Source organism: Cricetulus griseus, chromosome 4 (genome assembly GCF_003668045.3).
Source record: "Cricetulus griseus strain 17A/GY chromosome 4, alternate assembly CriGri-PICRH-1.0, whole genome shotgun sequence".
Lineage (NCBI taxonomy): Eukaryota > Metazoa > Chordata > Mammalia > Rodentia > Cricetidae > Cricetulus > Cricetulus griseus.
This window is the reverse complement of record NC_048597.1, coordinates 150,433,238-150,457,336: the sequence shown is the minus strand read 5'-3', so window position 1 is coordinate 150,457,336 and position 24,099 is coordinate 150,433,238. Positions and strand designations below refer to the sequence as shown.

The window sequence follows — 24,099 nt, the reverse complement described above, 5'->3', positions numbered from 1 at the left end:
GGCATTTCATACTCATCACAGGAAAAGTCCATCAAGATGAAGTCTCAATCCTGAACATCTATGCCCCAAATAGAAGGCACCCACATTTGTGAAAGAAACATTACTAAAGTTCAAACCACACATAAAACCACACAAACTTATAGTAGGAGACTTCAACACGCTTCTTTCACCACTAGACAGGCCCACCAGACAGAAAATTAACAAAGAAACAACAGAAGTTATGACTCAACTGGGTTTAACAGGTATCTATGGAACATTCCATCCAAACACGAAAGAATATACCTTCTTCTCAGCACCACATGGAACCTTCTCTAAAATTGACCACATAGTTGGCAACAAAGCAAACCTCCACAGGTACAAAAAAAAAATGGAATAACCCCCTGTATCTTATCAGATCACCATGCTTTAAAACTAGAATTCAACAGCAATACAAATTGCAAAAAACCTACATACACATGGAAAATGAATAACAACCAATTGCACCATTCCTGGGTTGAGGAAGAAATAAAAAAAGAAATTAAAGACTTCCTAGAATTTAACAAGAAAGCAGACACAACATACCCAAACTTATGGGACACTCTGAAAGCAGTGCTAACAGGGAAGTTCATAGCACTAAGTGCCCACATGAAGAAACTGGAGGAAAGTCACATTAGAGAATTGACAGAACAACTAAAAGCTTTAGAGCAAAATGAAGCAAACTCACCAAGGAGGAGTAGAGGCCAGGAAATAATCAAACTGAGAGCCGAAATCAACAATGTAGGAACTAGGAAAACAGTACAAAGAATCAATGAAACAAAGAGTTGGTTCTTAGAGAAGATCAATAAGATAGACAAACCTCTAGCCAAACTGACCAAAAGGCAGAGAGAGCATGCTAATTAACAAAATCAGAATTGAAAAGGGGGGTATAACAATGGACACTGAGGAAATCCAGAGAATCTTCAGGTCATATTTTGAAAACCTGTACTCCATAAAATTGGAAAATCAAAAGGAAATGGACAGCTTTCTGGATAAATATCACTTACCAAAATTAAATCAAGATCAGTTAAACAGTTGAAATCGACCTATAACTCCTAATGAAATAGAAGCATTCATCAAAAGCCTCCCAACCAAAAAAAGCCCAGGGCCAGATGGCTTCACTGCAGAATTCTACCAGAAATTCAAACAAGAGCTAAATCCAGTACTCCTCAAACTGTTCCACATAATAGAAGCAGATGGGATATTGCCAAACTCTTTCTACGAGGCTACAATCACTTTGGTACCCAAGCCACACAAAGATATGACTAAAAAAGAGAACTACAGACCAATATCCCTCATGAACATCGATGCTAAAATACTCAATAAAATATTTTCAAACCGAATCCAAGAACATATCAGAAAAATCATCCACCATGATCAAGTAGGCTTCATCCTAGGGATGCAAGGATGGTTCAACATATGAAATTCTATCAATGTAATGCACCATATAAACAAACTGAAAAAGAAAAACCACATGATCATCTCACTAGATGCTGAAAAAGCCTTTGACAAAATCCAAAATCCCCTCATGATAAAGATCTTGGAGAGAATAGGAATAACAGAAACATATCTAAACATGATAAACACAGTATACACCAAACCAATAGCCAAAATCAAACTAAATGGAGAGAAACTCAAAGCATTTCCTCTAAAATCAGGAACAAGACAAGGCTGTACACTCTCTCCATATCTCTTCAATATTGTACTTGAAGTTCTGGTTAGAGCAATAAGTCAAGAAAAAGGGATCAAAGGGATACAAATTGGAAAGGATGAAGTCAAACTTTCACTATTTGCAGACGACATGATAGTCTACATTAGTGACTCGAAAAACTCTACCACGGAACTCCTGCGGCTGAATAACACCTTTATCAAGGTAGCAGGATTCAAAATTAACTCAAAAAAATCAGTAGCCCTACTATATACAGATGATAGATCCAATGAGTAAGAATCAGGGAAACATCACCCTTCACAATATCCACAAGCAACATAAATTATCTTGGGGTAACACTAACCAAAAAAGTGAAAGACCTGTGCAATAAGAACTTTGAGACTTTAAAGAAAGAAATTAAAGAAGATACCAGAAAATGGAAAGATCTCCCAAGGTCTTGGATAGGTAGAATTAACATAGTAAAAATGGCAATCCTGCCAAAAGCAATCTACAGATTCAATGCAATCCCCATCAAAATCCCAACACAGTTTTTCACAGACGTTGAAAGAACAATACTCAACTTTATATGGAGAATCAAAAGACCCAGGATAGCCAAAACAAGTCTTTACAATAAAGGATCTTCTGGAGGCATCAAAATCCCCGACTTCAAGCTCTACTACAGAGCCATAGTTCTGAAAATAGCTTGGTATTGGCACAAAAATCGACAGGTAGACCAATGGAACCGAACTGAAAACCCTGATATTAAGTCACACACCTATGAATACCTTATTTTTGACAAAGGTGCTAAGTCTTTACAATGGAAAAAAGATAGCATCTTCAACAAATGGTGCTGGCACAATTGGATTTGGACAGGCAGAAAATTGCAGATTGATCCATACCTGTCACCATAAGTGCAAAACTTAAGTGCAAGTGGATCGAAGATCTCACCATAAATCCAGCCACACTGAATCTTCTAGAAGAGAAAGTGGGAATAACCCTTGAACAAATTGGTACAGGAGACTGCTTCCTGAACATTACTCAAGTAGCACAGACATTGAGGTCTGCAATTAATAAATGGGACCTCCTGAAACTGAGAAGCTTCTGCAAGGCAAAGGAAACTGTCAGTACGACAAAACGACCACACACAGAATGGGAAAAGATGTTTACTGATCCCACATCTGACAGAGGACTGATTTCCAAAATATAAAAGGAGCTCGAGAAGCTAGCCACCGAAACACCAAACAATGAAATTAAAAGTGGGGTGCAGAACTAAATAGAGAATTCTCAACAGAGGAATCTGAAATGGCTGAAAGACACTTAAGAAAGTGCTCAAAATCCTTGGCCATCAGAGAAATGCAACTCAAAACAACTCTGAGATACCACCTCACACCTGTCAGAATGGCTAAAATAAAAAATACCAATGGCAATCTATGCTGGAGAGGATGTGGAGAAAAAAGAACACTTTCCATTGCTGGTGGGAGTGTGAACTTGTAAGACCACTCTGGAAATCAGTATGGCGGTTACTCAGAAAAATGGGAATCAGTCTACCTCAAGATCCAGCCATTCCTCTCTTGGGTATATACCCAAATAGTGCATGTTCACACAACAAGGACATATGTTCAACCATGTTCATAGCAGCATTGTTTGTAATAGCCAGAAACTGGAAGCAACCTAGATGCCCCTCAACTGAAGAATGGATAGAGAAAATGTGGTACATTTATACAATGGAGTACTACTCAGAAGAAAAAAACAATGGAATCTTGAAATTCGCAGGCAAATGGATGTAACTAGAAGAAACCATCCTGAGTGAGGTAATCCAGTCACAAAAAGACAAACATGGTATGTACTCACTCATATATGAATTTTAGACATAGAGCAAAGGATTACCAGCCTATATTCCTCTTCACCAAAGAAACTAGGAAACATGAAGGACTCTAAGGGATAAATGGTCCCCAGGAATGGGAAGTCGCATGAACTCCTGAACTAATTGGGAGCATGAGGATAGGGGGGAGGGAGCTGCTACAATAAGAGCAAGAGAAGAGGAGTAGAGGAGAGGAAATGGAGGAGCAGAAATATTGAGTTGGGGGAAGAATAGAGGAGAGAGAGCAGGATGAGAGATACCCTATCAGAGGGAGCCACTATAGGTCCGAGAAGAGATCTGGAACCAGGGAGATCTCCAGAGACCTACAAGGATGACAAGATCTGGCAATCCAGGCAATGGTGGAGAGGATAACCTCAAAGCCCTTCCCCTAAAATGAGATTGATGACTACTTTTTATGCCATTCTAGAGCCCTCATCCAGTGGCTGATGGAAGTAGAGACAGATATCCACAGATATACACTGAGCTGAAATCTAGAATTTAGTTGAAGAGAGGGAGGAATGAAGAGTGAAGGGGTCTGTATCAGGTTGGAGAAACCCACAGGAACAGTTGGCCTGAACAAAGGAGAGCACATCGACCCCAGATGCTGTCTGGGAGGCCAGTACAAGACTGATCCAGCCCCCTGAACATGGATGTCAATAAGGAGGCCCCTGCACTCCAGGGAGCCTCTGGAGGTGGATTAGCATTTTTCCCTGTTGCAAGAAGGGACTTTGAGAGCCCATCCCATGAGAAGGGTTACACTCTGGCCCTGGACACATGGGGAATGGCCCAGGCCCAGCACAGGAAGATTTGATGGACTTTGCAGAGCCCCTGTTGAGGGCCCTTCCCTGCCTGGGGGAGTGGTGGGTGGATGGGGGGGTAGGTTGGGGGTGGGGAAGGAGGAATGGAGGTGAGGGGAGGGAAAGGGAGAAGGCACTTACATGTGAAACAAGCTTGTTCCCTAAGTAGAACTAATAAATAAATAATTAAAATAACAGCTTGGTATTGGCCCCAAAAGAGACAGACCAATGGAATCAAATTGAAAATCCTGATTATTACCCCACACACCTATGAACACCTTATTTTTGATAAAAATGCTAAATATACACAATGGGAAAAAGATAGCATCGTCAACAAATGGTGCTGGCACAACTGGATTCGGACATGCAGAAGATTGCAGCTAGATCATATCTGCCACCATGCACAAAACTTAAGTGCAAATGGACCAAAGATCTCAACATAAATCCAGCCACACTGAATCTTCTTGAAGAGAAAGTGGGAGATACTCTTGAAAGAGTAGGCACAGGAGAGCATTTCCTGAATATTACACCAGTAGCACAGACATTGAGATCTGCAACTAATAAATGGGACCTTGTGAAACTGAGAAGCTTCTGTAAGGCAAACACACAGTCAGTAAGACAATGGTTTAATTTTTAATGTAAGGTGAAAAATCAATAATGATTACTGTTATGATTACTTCCCATCTAATTCTTTGTGTTTCTTTTTCAGGCAACTCAGATGAGAAGGGATAGCAAAGTATAAGAACCTGGAAAATGAATTCAACGAAAATGAAAAAAATACAGAAAATGAAATGTAGGAAAGCATGAAGGGAAATACCTATAATCTCAGGATTTAAGGAGCTCAGAAAAGAGGCTCAAAACACATAGACCTTAGGCTTTGTAAAGAAGAAATGACTCCAAATGCCTAACTAAAAAGGACAGTGGGGACTTCTGAGCAGGCTTTGAATCTTAGTACTGGGAGGCTGAGTCTGAAAGATGAATTTAATACCAGACTGGGCTGCATAGCATAACTGATGCCAGACTGCTTTAAGGAGTGAGTGCCATGAAAGAAAGAGAGATGAGTGGGGAAGAGAGAAGCAGGAAGGAAGAGAAGTTGGGTGGGAGTGAAGAAATCTAGAAGTATATTCAAATACCTCCTGGAATTGACATATTCAACATGAAAAGCCAATGACCAGAAATTCAGGGGATAAATATAAGCTTATAAATTAACTTTTTGTACAGACATAAAAACCTTGTCAAATGATGTACATATACTACTAAATATAGATAATAATTACAGATTTTCCATTTCAAAGTACAAGAAAATAATTTTGTAAGGACATAACAATATTTGAAGATATAAATGTGTTTAACCTGATCTGAATATCTCTAAATAAATGATGTGTATGAAGCCTGATGCAATTGCCCATGATTTATACAATTTTATGTTTTTCATATATATCAATTAAAATTTTTAAATATGCAACTATTTCTTACTAGAGCATAGAAGAAGGGAAAATAATGAAAATATCTACATAGAATTATGAAATAGTTCTCAGGGATTCTGAATATTCTGCTAGATAAGGAAATAAGGGAAATTACAGAAGCCATGGATAGTAGGACTCTCAGCAAGTAGGAACACCTTCAGATAAAAACCCTATTGGTTGGCTTGGAAATATAGGAATCACCAAACTTTGCAGTATTTTTTTAAATTTTCCCATTAAGTATGCTAACAAGCCTGCAATCAACCACATCCCCCAGCTAGTAGCACTGTATAACCTAAAAGATTTGTTTAGTCTCAGTATAAGGCTACTTTTAGAAATGTTTTACTACAAGGTCATAAGTATAGGTAACAGTAAACCTTATTTTTATTCTTCTATCATATATTACATTGAGACCCTCCACCCAACCCAGTTCTCTCCTATTCTCTCTCTCCCCCAGATCCATTTTTCTGACAGTTCCTTTCAGAAAAGCACAGGCATCTTAACATGGCATAACAGTATACAATAAAATTAAGTACAACTTAGGGAAGATAAAATTAAATTTGTCACAAAGCATAAAAAAACATAAATGTGTGTTCTAGTTTTTAAACTAGTCAGCATGAGTATTTTGTAGCGTTAGGCAAATTATGCAGTGTCATAATATATCAGAAAGTAATTCAAGAACCAGGGAGAACACATTGATCAAGCAGAAAGAAGGAAAGGAGGGATGGAAGGACCATGACATGCTTTCCTTTGCAAACAGTGAATTTACAAAACACTATGTGGACAGGAGATGCAACTCTGAGAAGGGATATTCAGGACTCCACATTAAGTCCCAAGCACCATATCAGAAAAAAAGACAATAAGAAGAGGAAGAAGACTAGGAGGTGGGCAAGGAGGACAAAGAGGAGGACAAGGACAAGAAGGAGGTCAAGGAGGAGGAGAAGGAGGACAAGGAGGAGTAGTCATTAATAATTTTTTTGTACTTAAGTAATTACTGGTTTGGCTTAATAATGTGTGAAATTGAAAGCTACTAAGTAAACATTACTTGAGAGCATGTGCACACACTTGTAAATCAGTCTGTCAGATGCTGGCCTTTAGATAAGTAGTCCAGGTTACATCACTTGACACATTGATGATTTTTAAATTATTATGTTACAAATAACCTGTATTATTCTAAATATGAATTAAAACTAGGGTTTCTATTAAAATAATTCTAATTCTTCTTCAAAATACAAAGGAATAGTTCCTCATGATTAACTCCTGGAACAGAATCAATAGTAAACAAAGGGCTATGAAAAACTTTTGGGTAAAAGGTATGAAAAGTGGACTCTAATATCACATGATATTATATGAACATTAAATATTTTAAAGAATGTGGTTGATTTAGGGTGATGGCTTAATAGTATATCTTTGTCCTTCGAAGGTGAATGCATAACCCTTTTCTTGTTTTTATTGACTTCAACTCCATATATTTAGTTGGATTATATGAACACCGTATCACTGCCTTTCTTATCACTATCCAAACAGATTAATTTGTTGAATATTTTCAAGCTGGTTGAATATTTTTAGGCTCAACACACACACACACACACACACACACACACACACACACACACACATGTATATACATGTGTGTGTGTGTGTGTGTGTAACCAAGTTTAGTTAAAACTACATGGCTGTGAACATTAATATAAAATACACTAGACTACTTCATGAAAAAACATACACTTATGAATCTTGCCTATGGTCACATGCAAATTATGTGTACATCTAAACAAACTGGTGAGATAAAGCGTAAATATGTGGTATACAGAAATACACACATACCACGACACTCAGTATGATACCAAATCAAGATTTCATGTAATTCACAAAATTACTATTGATTTAGGTTATAAGTAGTGACAGATGGAAAGAGAGCAAGAGAAGACTGATAACTGTCCAGCTCCGGACCTGTGATGAATGCAGAGGGCACACTCTGACAGCTCATTTTCCCAGATGAAAATGACTTGAGTAACTTTCTATTGTAAAATGTCAATACCTTTATAATGAAAACATAATTCAATATAAACTTCAGGAGTTTTGGAAAATAAGGAACAATGACCTTCTGGTATCAATGTTAAGTGGAAACTACTTTCTATAATTTTATAGAAATTAAAGGGTCAGCTAGTTAACTGGAAAATCCTTGAGTCTCTTTGTCCTCGTAGAAGCACGGGATCCCGTGATATCATGTGGAACAAGTCATATGAGGTGCTGCTTGGGGTTTGGGCAGTAGAAATCATACTCTACTCATACCTGTGCTTCTTGCTGTTCAACTTAACTTCTTTAATGACACTGAATGTGTCATCAACTTCTCCATCTGTAAAGACAAAGAGCTGGGAAAAAATGCTTTCATTAAGATTGTGTCTAGTTCATCAGAAGACAACAGCATTGGTCCTCATGGACCACAACTATTTGTAGGCTTTGTAGCTTCTTCACACAGGGGTGAAGACCACAGTACTCTGCTGTCACTTGCTCCATGGTGGCACACAGACTTTTCAATGGAAACAATTTCACACCCTGGAAAATTTCACACCCTCCCTATTCAACTTTCATCTTAAACTTTTGTGATAGCACAAAAGAGGGCTGACTGACTGCCCCATGAAATAGTGAAAAAATACTGCTGCTGGTCTTTTCCTCTTCACTATATGGTAGGTGACTTAATTTTACACACTATTCACACAAATGTATATGGGAGAATTGGGCATCAGGTAAGTGAACACTTTCACTATTCATCCCTACTTGTTTGCTTCCAAAGCTCACCTGTAAAGGATGGCCAGGAATGGAGGGTCCCTTGTAAATGTTGAGGAGTGGTGTCAAGATTTCAGTGACCCCTAGGTCAGCTTCCAGATCCTTCACTCTTTTCACTGCCTCTTCCATTGTTTTCTGAGTGTACTTCACACTCTCCCTTAGAGAAACAAGCATGTCTAGTCACATGGCAGAAGCACACATTGCTATTCCTATCACAAAAATTGCTGCTGAAAACGCCAATGCACAGGACTGCTCTTCACAAGTCACATTAAAAGTGAAGACCCTTCTTTAATGAACACTCTTTCACAGTCTGTGGTATCCCCAGAAACTTACGGAAAGAATTTTTCATAAGAAGATCCAAATCCATAGATGTTGAAATAACAACCCATAGGTAAACTCTTCAGCAACAGCAACAGAGTTTCCTAAAGGTGAGAGAAGATGAGGAGGTAGAGTGAGAGAGATCTCTACACAACATATAGACCCAAGTCTAGTTACTCATGGTATAAAAAGTCATCATCTCCTGCCACCTTGTATTTCAAGGCTGCGATCAGAGTACCATGGTTGTTATTTCTCAGATGGAGAACTGACCTACAGCTGCAAATGCACCTTATTCATGCCCTTCCCAATCATCCAAACCTGGCACTGCCAAAGAATGAAGAATCTGGCATTACCTTGGCAGCCTCTATGCGTAGCTGAGAATCATTCTGGTAGCTCAAATGGAATTTCATACTTCCAGAGCGGTCCATGAGGAATACAAATTCTCCACAGGCCCTTGAGCCCTTCACTTCTGGGAGGTCTGGATAGAAGCTTACCATTGCAGAAGGAGCACCCATCAAACTATCTGTACAGAAAGGAGAAGAACCCTGTAATGTGCAAGGAAACTTGGGTGTCCAGTAGTTCCCAAGACCCAATTATAATTCAACAGAAAACTGTAAAGCTCAAATATAAAACCTGTTGTTTTAGGTTTTTGTGCTGTGTGCACAGGAGTAAATGTGAATTTTCAGCATAAAAGAGAAGCAGAACAGAGATTCAAGGAAACAGGGTAGGAGCTAACAGACAATAAGTGAGCAGTATCTGTGTGGGCAAATTCTAGGTATCTAAACAATTGAATGGGACACAGTAGCTTAGAGGTTTCCAGCATGAGATAAAGATACAGGCAAAATTCTTCTTTTTAAATTAGAAATATGCTTCTTGTACATGTCAATCAAAGTTCCCTCTCCATTCCCTCCTCCCCTGCAAACCCACCCCTTATTTCAAACCCTTTCTGCTCCTCATGGAGGGCAAGGCCTCCCATGGGTGAATCTTCAAAGTCTGTCATATCATTTGGAGCAGGGCCTAGAAGGCTATTCATATACTGGGGATAAATACTGATCCACTATCAGAGGTCCCATAGGTTGCACAGACCTCCAAAAATGACATCCTCACTCAGGAGGTCTGGAACAGTCCTATGCTGGTTTCCCAGCTATCAGTCAGGGGTCCATGAGTAAACTCCCTGTTCAGGTCAGCTGTCCCTATGGGTTTCTCCAGTCTGGATCTGACCCCTTTGTTCATCACTCCTCCCTCTCTGCAACTGAATTCCAGACTTCAGCAAAGTGTTTTTCTGTGAGTGTCTGCCTCTGCTTCAGTCAGCTACTGAATGAAGGCTCTAGGGTGGCCTATAAAGTATTCATCAATCTCATTATCCCAGAAGGGCATTTAAAGTAGCCTCTCAACCACTGCCTAGATTGTTAGTTGGAGTCAAACTTGTAGATTTCTGGACTTTACCATAGTGCCAGAATTCTCTTTAAATCTATAATGGCTCCCTCTATTGTGGTATCTCTTTTCTTGCTCTCCTCAATTCTTCCTCTGACTATAATCTACCCAGGCTCTCAAGTCCTCCTCTGCTCTCTGATTATCCCCCTCTCATTCTTCTAGCTCCCTCTTTCCTCCCTCCATGCTCCCAATTAGCTCAGGAGATCTTGTCCTTTTCCCCTTCTCCTAGGGACCATGCATGTCTCTCTTAGGGTTCTCCTTATTTCCTAGCTTCTGTGGCAGTGTGGATTGTAGTCTGGTACTCCTTTGCTCTATGTCTAAAATCCATATAGAAGTGAGTACAGTACTCCTATTCTCCTCCCACCTTCCCTTCTTCCCTTCCCACCTCCTTCCTCTCCACCAATCAGCACCCCCCATGATTCCAATTTGTTCAGGGGTACTTGACCCATCTCCTAATTCAAGGGACTATGCAATCTTCTCTCAGTGTCCTACTTGTTTCATAGCTCCTCTGGCAGTGTGGATAGTAGCCTGGTAATCCTTTGCTCTATGTCTAAAATTCATATATGAGTGAGTACATACCATGTTTATCTTTTTGTGACTGGGTTACCTCACTCTGGATGGTTTCTTTTAGTTCTATCCATTTGCCTACAAATGTAAAAATCCCATTTTTTTTTCTGCTGAATAGTACTCCATTGTGTAAATGTACCACATTTTCTCTATCCATTCTTCAATTGAGGGGCATCTACGTTGCCTCTAGGTTCTGGCTATTACAAATAATGCTGCTATGAACATAGTTGAACATATATCATTATTGTGTGAATGTGCACAATTCTTTGGGTATATGCCCAAGAGAGGAATTGCTGGACCTTGAGGTAGACTGATACCCATTTTCCTGAGAAACCACCATACTGATTTCAAAATGGCTGTACCAGTTTTCACTCCCACTATCAGTGGAGGAGTTCCCCTTTCTCCACATCCTCTCCAGCATAGATCGTCATTGGTGTTATTGATTTTAGCCATTCTGATAGGAGTAAGAATGTATCTCAGAGTTGTTTTGAGCTGGCTAAGGATGTTGAGCACTTTCTTAATCGTCTTTCAGCCATTTCTGATACCTCTGTTGAGAATTCTCTATTTAGTTCTGCACTCCACTATTTAATTGCCTTGTTTGGTGTTTGGTGGCTAGATTCTTGAGTTCACTGTATATTTTGGTGATCAGTCCTCTCTCAGATGTGGGGTTGGTGAATATCTTTTCCCATTCTGTGGGCTGGCGTTTTGTCTTGCTGACTGTGTCCTTTGACTTACAGAAGCTTCTCAATTTCAGGAGGTCCCATTTATTGATTGTGAAACTCAATGTTTTTGCTATTGGTGTTATGTTCAGAAATCTGTCTCCTGTACCAATTTGTTCCAGGGTACCACCTACCTTCTCCTCTAAGAGGTTCAGTCTGGCTGAATTTATGTTGAGGTGTTGATCCATTTGGACTTAAGTTTTGTGCATGGTGATAGATATGGATTTATCTGCAATCTTCTACATATCCAAATCCAGTTATGCCAGCACCATTTGTTGAAGATGCTTCTTTTCCCCATTGTATAACTTTAGCTTCTTTGTTGAAATTCAGGTGTTTGTATGTTTTTGGGTTAATATCAACATTTTCAGTTTACTTCCATTGTTCTACCTGTCTATTTTTGTGCCAATACCAAGCTGTTTTCATGACTATGGCTCTATAAAAGTGCTTGAAGTCCGGGATGGTGATGTCTCTGTACAGGTTTGTTTTGGCTATCCTGGTTTTTTTTCCATATGAAGTTGAGTACTCTGCTTTCAAGGTCTGTGAAGAATTGTTTTGGGATTTTGATAGGAATAGCATTGAATCTGTAGATTGTTTTTGGCATGATTGCCATTTTTGTTATGTTGATCCTACCTATCCAAGATCATGGGAGATCTTTCCATTTTCTGGTATCTTCTTTAATTTCTTTTTCTTTTTTAATTATTTAATTACTAGTCATATTTACATATCCATATGCTCCAATCCCTTGCCCTCCCATCCTCCTACATTCCCCACCAACCCCCCGAACCCACACCCCAACTCCTCCCCATGGATAGAGAGGCCCTCCACGGGGGACTTTCAAAGTCTGTCATATCATTTGGGGGAGGGCCTAGGCCCTCCTTGCTGTTTCTTGGCTGCAATAGTATCCCTCCATAGGGAATGGGCTCCCAAAGTCCATTTGTGCTCTAGGGATAAAGACTGGCTCTATTGCTAGAGTTCTTACTATACAGATCTTTCAAGTTTTTGGTTAGTGTTACGCCAAAAAGGGGAGGGGTGAGAACAAGAGTACTGAGACAGGGGAGGAATAGAGGAGGGCAAGAAAGGAGATGCCTTAATAGAGGGAGATAGTACAGGTTTTCAGAGAGGTCTGGCGCAGGGAAAATGATAGGGGATCCACAGGGATGACCCCAAGTAAGAATCCAAGCAGTGGTGGAGAAAATGCCATTGATGCCCTTCCCCTATAATGAGATTGATGTCTACCTTGGTTACATTTCCTAGAGCCTTCATCCAGTAGCTGTTCCAAGCAGAAACAGGTACCCACAGCTAAGCACTGGACCATACTCCTGGAATTCAGTTGTGTAGACGGAGAAGGGATGAGAAAAGGAGCCAAGATGGTGCTGTAGAAAGGCACAGAAACAGTTGACCTGTCCTACTGAGAGCATGGAGACTGTAGTCATAAACCTGGGGAAACAACATTGGACCGAACCAAGCCCTCTGAATGTGGGTACTAGCTAGGAGGCCAAGACGGTCTATGGGACCTCTAACAGTGGAGGCAGTGTTTATCCCTAGAGCACAAATGGACTTTGAGAGCCCATTCCCTATGGAGGGATACTATAGAAGCCCAGATACAGCATGGAGGACCTAAGCCCTCACCCAAGTGCTATGACAGACTTTGAAAGTCCCTAGTGGAGGGTCTCACTATCCCTGGGGATGAGTTGGGGGATGTGTTGGGGGAGTTGGTGGGGAACATGGGAGGATGGGAAGGTGAGAAAATGGGGGGATGGATATGTAAACATGAGTAGTAAGTAAAGAATTTAAATAAAAAAAAATGTGAGTATATACCATTTTCATCTTTTTGTTACTGGGTTATGTCATTCATGATGGTTTCTTCTATTTCCATTCATTTATTTACCTATGAATTTCAAGATTCTGCTGTGGTTTTTTTTCTGCTGAGTAGTATTCAATTGTGTAAATGTCCCACATTTTCTCCATCCATTCTTCAGTTGAGGGGCATCAAGGTTGCTTCCAGATTCTGGCTAATATAAATAATGGTGCTACGAACATGTTTGACCAGATGTCCTTGTGTTATGAATGTGCAACCTTTTTTTGGTTTGTTTGTTTTTTGTTTTTGTTTGTTTGTGTAGCTTTGGAGCCTATTCTGGCACTCGCTCTGGAGGCCAGGCTTGCCTCGAACTCACAGAGATTTGCCTGCCTCTGCCTCTCTAGTGCTGGGATTAAAGGTGTGCACCCCCAACGCCTGGCTGAATGTGTATCTTTTGGGTATTTGCCTAAGTGTGGAACTGCTGGATCTCGTGGTAGATTGATTACCATTTTTGTGAGAAATCGCCATACAAATTTCCAAAGTGTCTGTATGTGTTTTCACTCCCACCAGCAGTGGAGGAATGATCCCCTTTCTCCATATCCTCTCCAGCATAAACTGTCCTTGGTGTATTTGATTTTAGCCATTCTGATAGGAATAAGATGGTATCTCAGAGTTGTTTGATTTGCATTTCCCTAATGGCTAAGGATGTTACGTACTTTCTTATGTGTCTTTCAGCCATTTTAGATTACTACATTCAGAATTCTATATTTAGATCTGTACCCCACTTTTTAATTGGATGGTTAATTTAATTAGTTGGTTTTTTGGTGACTAGATTTATGATTTTGGTGACTAGATTTCTTTGTATACTTTGGAAATCAGCCCTCTGTCAGGAATGTGTTTTGTGAATATCTTTTCCCATTCTGTGGACTGCAATTTTTTTTGGTTGACTGTGTCCTTTGCCTTACAAAAATTCTGAGTGTCAGGGGGTCCATTTAATAAATGTGGATCTCAGTGTCTGTGCTACTGGTGTTATGTTCAGGAAGTGGTCTTCTGTACCAATTTCTTTGAGGGTACCACCTACTTCTCTTCTAAAAGGTTCAGTGTAGTTGAATTTATGTTGAGGTCTTTGACCCATTTCGATTTAAGTTTTGTGCATGGTGCTAGATATGGGTCTATCTGCAGTCTTCTACATGGAAGCATCCAGTTGTGCCAGCACAATTTGTTGAAGATGCTTTCTTTTTTCCATTGTATAATTTTAGATTTGTTGTAAATATCAGATGTTCAGAGATGTGTGGATTAATATCGGGGTTTTCAATTCAATTCCATTGGACTACTTGTCTATTTTATGCCGAGATCAAGCTGTTTTCAGGACTATAGCTCTTATGATAGAGTTTGAAGTCAGGGATGGTGATGTCTCTGGACTTTCCTTTGTTGTACAGAATTGTTTTTGCTTTCCTGGGTCTTTTGATTTTCCATACAAAGTTGAGGATTATACTTGGTTTTTGATGGGGATTTCATTGAATCTGCAGATTGCTTTTGGCCAGATTTCCATTTTTACTATGTTGATCCTACCTGTCCAAGAGCATGGATGGTCTTTCCATTTTCTGGTATATACTTTAATTTCTTTCTTTACAGACTCAAACATCTTGCTGAACAGATCTTTCACTTGTTTGATTAGTGTTACCTCAACGTATTTTATGTTGTATGTGACTATCATAAAGGATGATGTTTCTCTGATTTCTTTCTCAGCCAATTTATCATCCTGTATATACTAGGACTACTGGTTTTTTTTTTTTTTTGAGTTAATCTTGTATCCTGCCTCTTTGTTGAAGGAGTTTATCAGCTGATGTAGGTGTTCTCTGGTAGAGTTTCTTGGGTGACTTATGTGAACTATCATATCTTCTGCAAATAGTGAAAGTTTGACTTCTTCTTTTCCAATTTGTAACCCTTTGATCTCTCATTGTTGTCTAATTGCTCTAGCTAGAACTTCAAGTAAAATATTAAAGAGGTATGGAGAGAGTGGACATCCTTGTCTTATTCCTGATTTTAGAGGAATCCCCTTGAGTTGCTGACATTTAGTTTGATGTTGGCTGTTGGTTTACTGTATATTGCTTTTATTATGTTTAGTTATGTTCATGTTATTCCTGATGTCTCCAAGACCTTTATCATCAAGGGGTGTTGGATTTTCTCAAAGACATTTTCAGCATCTGGTTAGAAGATCACATGATTTTTCGTTCTCACTTTGTTTATATGGTGAATTACATTGATGGATTTTCATTTGCTGAAGCATCCCTGCATACCTGGATGAAGCCTACTTGATCATGGTGGATGATATTTCTGATGTGTTCTTGGATTCAGTTTGCCAGTATTTATTGAGTATTTTTTCATCAAGGTTCATGAGGTATATTGGTCTCTAGTTCTCTCCTTTGTTGTGTCTTTGTGTAGAACACTTTGAGGAGAATTGTTATAACTGTTCTTTGAATTTCTGGAAGAATTTTATACTGAAGACATTTGGCCCTGGGATATTTTCATTGGGAGACTTTTGATGGCTGGTTCTATTTCATTGAGAGTTATAGTTCTATTTAAATTGCTTATATATTCTTGATTTAATTTATTAAGTGATATCTATCCAGAAAATTGTCCATTTCATTTAGATTTTCAAATTTTGAGTAGTACACGTTTTCAAAATATGACCTGATGATTTTCTGGAATTCCTCAGTGTCTGTTGTCATGTCCCCCTTTTCATTTCTGATTTTGTTAATTTTCATGTTCATTCTCTGCTGTTTGGTAAGTTTGAATAAAGGTTTCTCTATCTTGTTGATTTTTTTGAAGAACCAACTCTTCCTTATATTTTTTGTATTGTTTTCCCATTTTCCACATTATTAATTTCAGCCCTCAAATTAATTATTTACTGGTTTCTTATCCCAGGGTGCATTGGTTTCTTTGTTCTCTAGAGCTTTCAGTTGAGCTCTTAATGCTCTAGTGTGATTATTCTCCAGTTTCTTCATGTGGGCACTTAGTGTTATGAACTTGCCCCTTAACATTGCTTTCGAAGTGTCCCATAAGTTTGGGTATGTTGTGTCTTCATTCTCATTAAATTCTAGGAAGTCTTTAATTTCCTTCTTTATTTCGTTCATGACCCAGAAATGGTGTAATTGGCATTATTCAATTTCCATGAATTTGTTAGACTTGTGCAATTTGAGTTCTTGTTGAATTCTAACTTTTAGGTATGATGGTCTAATAAGATACAGGGGGTTACTCCAAATTTTGTACCTGTTGAGGGCTGCTATGTTGCCAAGTATATGGTCAATTTTAGAGAAGGTTCATGGTGCTTAGAAAAAGGTATATTCTTTTGTGTTTGGATGGAATGTTCTATAGATGTCTGTTAAACACAGTTGGGTCATAACTTTTGTAAGTTCATTTGTTTAGTTGCTATGTTTCTGTCTGGTAGTCCTGTCCATTAGTGAGTGTGGGGTGTTGAAGTCTCCCACTATAAGTGTGTGAGGTTTTATTAGTGATTTCAGTTTTAGCAATGTTTCTTTTACGAATGTGGATGCCTTTGTATTTGGGACATAGATGTTCAGAATTGAGACTTAATCCTGATAGATTTCTCCTGAGATGAAGATGAAATGACTTCCTTCATCTCTTTTGATTGATTTTCATTTAAAGTCTAATTTGTTAGATATTAGGATTGCTAAACTAGATAGTTTCTTGGGTCTAGTTGATTGGGACATACCTTCTCAGTCCTTAACTCTGAGTTCCTATCTTTCTTTGAAGTTGAAGGATGTTTCTTGTATGCAGCAATAGGATGGATTCTGTCTTTGTATGCATCCTATTACCCTGTGACTTTTGCAGACAAGTTAAGACCATTAATATGGAGGGATATCAATGACCATTGATTGTTCATTCTTGTTTAGCATAGATTTGTAGTTGGTGGTAAAATTGTGTGTGCATTTCCTTCCTGCTTTTCTTTTGGCAGTTTGTAAAGTGGGATTTTCTATTGCCTATTTTTTTCTGGTTGTTGTTAAATTCCTTGGGTTGCAGTGTTCCTTCCAGTACTTTCTATATAGATGCATTAGTAGATATGTATTACTGAAAACTGGTTTTGTCATGTAGTATCTTGGTTTCTCCATGTATAGTGATTGAAAGCTTTGCTGGGTATAGTAGTCTGAGCTGGCATCCGTGGTCCCTTAGTGTTGGTAGAATATCTACTCAGGACCTTCTGGCCTTCAGAGTTTCCATGGAGAATTCTGGTGTAATTCTGATAGGTTTGCCATTATATATTACTTGACTCTTTTCCTTAGCTGCCCTTAATATTCTTTCTTTATTATGCATATTTGGGGTTTTGATTATTATGTGTCAAGGGGACTTGATTTTGTGGTGCAGTCTATTTGGTGTTCTGTAAGCTTCCTATACTTTCATTGGCATTCTTTCTTTAGGTTGGGGAAGTTTTCTTCTATGATTTATTGAGTATGTTTTCTGCACCTTTGAGGTGGGTTTCTTCATATTCTTCTCTACTTATTATTCTTAGGTTTAGTCTTTTCACAGTGTCCCATATTTCCTGGATATTTTGTGTTAGGGATTTGGTCAATGAGTTTATTTCCCCTGGATAAATAGTCTATCAATATCAATGGTCTTTAATTACCTATAAAAAGCACAGGCTAAAAGAAAGAATATGAAGACAGAATCCACCCTTCTGCTGCATACAGGAAACACATCTCAACTTTAAAGACAGATGGGACCTCAGAGTTAAGGTTTGGGAAAGGGTTTTCCAATCAAATAGATCCCAGAAATAAGCTGGGTTAGCATTCCTAATATCTAACAAATTAGACTTTAAATGAAAATCAATCAAAAGAGATGAAGGAAGTCATTTCATATTCATCACAGAATAAATCCATCAGGATGAAGTCTCAATTCTGAACATCTATGCCCCAAATACAAAGGCATCCACATTTGTAAAAGAAACATTACTAAAACTGAAATCACTAGAAGAAATCATTCTGAGTGAGGTAACCCAATCACAAAAAGACAAACATGGTATGTACTCACTCATATGAGGATTTTAGACATAGAGTAAGGATTACCAGCCTATAATCCACACTGCAAAAGAAGCTAATAAACAAGGAGGTCCCTAAGAGAGACATACATGTTTCCCTGGAGAATGGGGGAGGTTCAAGATCAGCTGAGCAAATTGGGAGCACTGGAAGAGGGGGGAGGGAACCCACATGAAGAAACTGGACAATAGTCACACTAGAGAATTAACAGCAAAAGTGAAGGAACAACAAGAATCAAAGTTAATCTGGAGGAGTAGACACCAAGAAAAAAATCAATTTGAGGGCTAAAATCAATAAAGTAGAAACTAGTAAAACAATAAAAACAATCAATGTAACAAAGAGTTGGTTCTTTGGGGAAATCACCAAGAAAACTAACCATTATCCAAACTTAAAAAAAAAAACTGCAGAGGGTGAAAATGTAAATTAAAAAATCAGAAATGAGAAGGGGGACATAATAATGGGCACTGAGGAAATCCAGAGAATCATAAGGTCATACTTTGAAAACATTTACCCCTCAAAATTTGAAAATTGAAACTTAATGGATAATTCCCTTAATAGATATCACTTACATAAAAGAAATCAAGAACAGACAAGCAATTTAAATAGACACATAAACCATGATGAAATAAAAGCAGTCATCAAAAGTCTCCCAACTATATAAGCCTAGGGCTGGATGGCTTCAATGGAAAATTCTACCACAAATTCAGAGAACAGATAGTATTAATTCTCTTCAAAGTATTCCACATAATAAAAGCTGAAGGGTCATTGACAAACTCTATTTCTAATGCTTCAATATTCTGGGTACCCAAGCCATACAAAGACACAACTAAGAAAGAGAACTACAGACCAATATCACTCATGAACTTGATGCAAATATACTCAATAAAATACTGGCAAATTAAATCCAAGAACACATCAGAAATATCATCCACCATGATCAAGTAGGATTCATTCCAGGGATGCAGGGATGGTTCAACAAATGAAAATCTGTCAAGTTAATACACAATATAAACAAATTGAAAAAACAGAACAGAACACATGAGTATCTCATTAGATGATGAAAAGGTCCTTGGCAACATCAAGCACTCCTTCATGATAAACATCTTGGAAAGATCAGGAATACCTGGAACATACCTGAATATAATAAAAGCAATATACAATAAACCAACAGCCAACATCAAATTAAATGGACAGAAGCTCAATTTGATTTGTCTATAATCAGGAACAAGACAAGGCTGTCAAATCCCTCCATACTTCTTCAATATTGTATTTGAAGTTCTAGCTAGAGCAATTAGACAGCAAAAGGAGATCAATGGGACACAAATCAGAAAAGAAAAGTCAAACTTTCACTATTTGCAGATGATAGGAAGTTTGCATAAATGACCCAAAAAACTCTTCAGAGAACCCCTACAGCTGAAAAACACTTTCTGCAGTGAGGCAGGATACAAGATTAACTCAAAAAATCAGTAGCCTTGCTATATACAGAAGATAAATGGGCTGAGAAAGAAATCTGAGAAACATCACCTTTTAAAATATCCAAAAAGAGCATAAAATACCTTGGGGATAAGATAACCCAGCAAGCAAAGATCTGTAGAGCAAGAACTTTGAGTCTCTAAACAAAGAAATTAAAGAAGATACCAAATAAATGGAAAGACCTCCCAAGCTTTTGGATAGGTAGGATCAACACAGTAAAAATGGCATTCTTGCCAAAAACAATCTTACAGATTCAATGCAATCTCCATCAAAATCCCAGCACAATTATTCACAGATCTTGAAAGAACAATTCTCAACTTTATAAGGAAAAACAAAAGACCCAGGATAGACAAAATGCCCTGTACATTAAAGGAACATCCACAAGACTCACCACCCCGGACTTCCAGAAGTATTATAAATCTTAGTCCTGAAAACAGCTTGTTATTGGCAGAAAAATAGACAGGCAGGCCCATGGAATCAAATTGAAAACCCTGATATTAACCCACACACTTATGAACACCTGATTTTTGACAAAGATTATAAAATTTCACAATAGAAAAAAGAAAGCATCTTCAACAAATGATGCTGGCATAACTGGATGCTGGCATGTAGAAGACTGTAGACAGATCCATATCTATCACCATGCACACCAACATAAGTCCAAATGGATCAAACATCTCAACATAAATCCAACTACCCAGAACCTCTCAGAAGAGAGAGGAGGAGGTACCCTAGAACCAATTGGTACAGAAGACCACTTCCTGAACATAGCACCAGTAGCACATACACTGAGATGTACAATTAATAAATGGGACCTCCTGAATCTGGAAAGTTTTTATAAGGCAAAGGACACAGTTGACAGGACAAAATGGCAGCCCAAAGAATGGGAAAAGATATTCACTAACACCACATCTGACAGAGAGCAGATGTCCTAAATATACAATAAACTCAAGAAGCTAATCACCAAAACACTAACTAATCCTATTAAAAATTGGGGTACAGAACTAGAGAATTCTCAATAGAGAAATCTAAAATGGCTGAATGATACATAAGAAAGTGCTTAACATCCTTAGCCATCAGGAAAATTGAAATCCACAACTCTGAGATACCATCTTACTCCTTTTAGAATGGCTGAAATTAAAAACAACAACAACAAAAAACCACCAATAAGAGTTTATGCTGGAGAGAATGTGGAGAAAGGGGAACACTGCTCCACTGCAGGTGGGGGTGCAAACTGGTACAGCCACTTTGAAAATCAGTATGGTGGTTCCTCAGGAAAATGGGTATCAGTCTACCATAAGATCCAGCAATTCCACTCTTTGGTATATACCCAAAAATGCATATTCATCCAACAAGGGTATCTCTGTTCAACCATGTTAATATCAATATTATTTGTATTAGCCAGAATCTGGGTGCAACCTAATGCCCTTGAACTGAAGAATGGATGGAGCTAATGTGGTACATTTACACAATGGAGTACTTCTCAGCAGAAAAAAAAAAGGAATCTTGAAAGTCACAGGTAAATGGAGGGAACTAGAACAAACCACCCTGAGTGAGGTAACCCATTCACAAAAAGACAAAAATTGTATATACTCACTCATATATGTATTTTAGACTTAGAGAAAAGGATTACCAGCCTACAATTCACACTGCCAGAGAATCTAAGAAATAATGACCACCCTAAGAGACACACATTCATGTTCCTGCAGAGAAGGGGAAAGGGACAAGGTCTTCTGAGCTAATTGGGCTATAGAGGGAGGGGAGAGGGAATTAGAAGAAAGGGAAGGGGGAAGAGGACATGAGTGGAGGACATGAGAGAGCAGGAGGATCTAGTCAATGGTAGAATAGAGGAGAGCAAGAAAAGAGATACCATAATAGAGGGAGTCTTTATAGATTTAAGGTGAATTCTGGCACTAGAGAAACATCCAGGGATCTACAAGGCTGACCCCAACTGACAATTTAAGCAATCGTTGACAGTCTACCTTAAATGTCCTTCCTGATAATGAGATTGATGGCTACCTTATATGTTATCATAGATTCTTCCTCCAGTAGCTGATGTAAGTAGAAGCCGACACCCACAGATAAACACTGAGCTGAACTTTGGAATCCAGTTGCAGAGAGGGAGGAGTAACGATAAAAGGGTGAAGACCAGGCTGGAGAAACCCACAGAAACAGCTGACCAGAACAAGAGGGAGCTCAGGGACTCCAGATTTTCAGCTGGGAAACCAGCGTAGGACTGTTTCATACCCCCTGAATGAGGAGGTCACTTTGGAGGTCTGGGCTTTCTATAAGGTTTCTGGTGTTTGATCAGTAGTTATTCCTAGAACACAAATGGACTTTGGGAGCCCATTCCACATAGAGTGAAACTTTCTCAGCCTAGAAACATGAGGGAGGGCCTAAGCCCTTCTCTGAATAATATGACAGACTTTGAAGTTTCCCAGATGGAATGCCTCACCCTCAAAGGGAACCAGAAAGTGTTTGGGATAGGGAGTCTGTAGGGGGTAGGAGAGAAGGGGAGTAGAGGGAACTGGGATTGACATGTAAAAGAAGCTAGTTTCTAATTAAAAATAAAGAAATTAAAAAAGAAAAGTGGGAGAAATCATTATAAATAAAACAGATACAGATCTTTAGACATGCAGCTTATGCAACATAGCATTGTTTTTAATGTGTAAAGCAAATTTCTTCACAGCCTGAGAGAAAGGTGATAACCATGGCACTAACACTGTTCTAAGTAACCAGAAGACCATGAAATTGATGGGAATGGACGTCCAAACAGTTTAGAACAAGGTCCTATAGGTAAGTGATCACTCCATGTATGGTATCTATTAGTTCTTTCAAAACAATTCTAGTGATTTCACTTTCATAAGTCATAGCTTCCTTGTTCATCAATGAGTACCTTGACTTTTTAACGTCAGCTTCCTCTTCTCACTTGTAAAGGTAGTAATTCCTACTGTAGGGTTATTGTAAGGTTAGGTTATACAGTGTGCTTACTCGATCAGGGTAGAGCTTAACTTATAATTTTATACATTAGTGTTTTTAAATTTTGTGTAATTATACATTCTAAAATCAGCATATCAGTTGGTTCATGCATTTCTGTGTATCATGAACACATTAAATGATTTCAGTGAGCTAAGCTGCCCCTTAAGCTTCCCTTGGGTTTTGAAGGACATGTGAACAGAAAATAATGATGCAAATTATGTGCCCTGTGAAGCAGAAACTGGGAATCACAGATGGAAGGAATTAACAAGATTGAGGTATGACCAACAAGGTCTCCTGAGAGGCTTGGAAATCTGGTCATAGAAAAGAGATGCAAAAAATTTCATGGACCCAAGGAAATGTCACAGAAAGGAAGAAACTGACACCTCGAGTATTACATATGAATTTGCAGCATCTTAAGTTTCTTTATCATGGATAAAAAATATTTCTGACTAAAGACCAAGACTAAGTTTGAATATATTATGACACCCCAAAAGAAGTTCAAGAAATCAACAACAAATACAGAGCATAGATCAACAGTGAGATGAAGAAATTAACAAAAACCCAGGGAAGCTGAAATTGCCTTAGTGACCTCAGAAGGGAGTGGCTAGACAGTAAAGGGAGAAAAAACGCCCCTACATGTGGTTCAGTATGAAGTCATCTTTGTCAAATATTGATAATGTTATATTGGTGGGGTTTAGGTATGGAAACCCAGCTTCATTGTACAGTGCTCACAGTGCTTACAGTTCCACCAGCGAATCCTAAGCCCAAATATCACACTGTGAATACGATTGTCCCACAAAGAACTCCCATGTATCCAACCTGGAAATGATTAGTTGTAGTGCCCTTCTTGGGTTGGATGATGACCCCTGCAACCAAGCGCACAATGGGTCAGAAATGCCAATGAAAGCAAAACATGAGTGTGCACTGTGCCAGCTTTAAAAAATGTAGAGTATACATATAAGGAAATGTTTTAAATGGCAATCACTAGATGTGCATAAGAAACACAACTCGATGGAAAGCTAAGTTTAGTCTAAGAAAAAAAAAATCAAGTGGCTACAAACAAAGAGTGTTTGCCGGATGCTTGTGATTGTTTCAAAGGTTAATTTCTAAAGGACACAGGAAACATAAAACTACTTCTGTGTCAAATTTGGCCACTATTAGTCATAATACAAAAAAGTAAGAA

At 38.6% G+C, this 24,099-nt stretch overlaps 1 pseudogene; it reads right to left on the bottom strand.

The window, feature by feature from the left end:
- Positions 1-24,099, bottom strand: part of LOC100773749 — a 42,561-nt pseudogene that overhangs the window by 12,530 nt on the left and 5,932 nt on the right.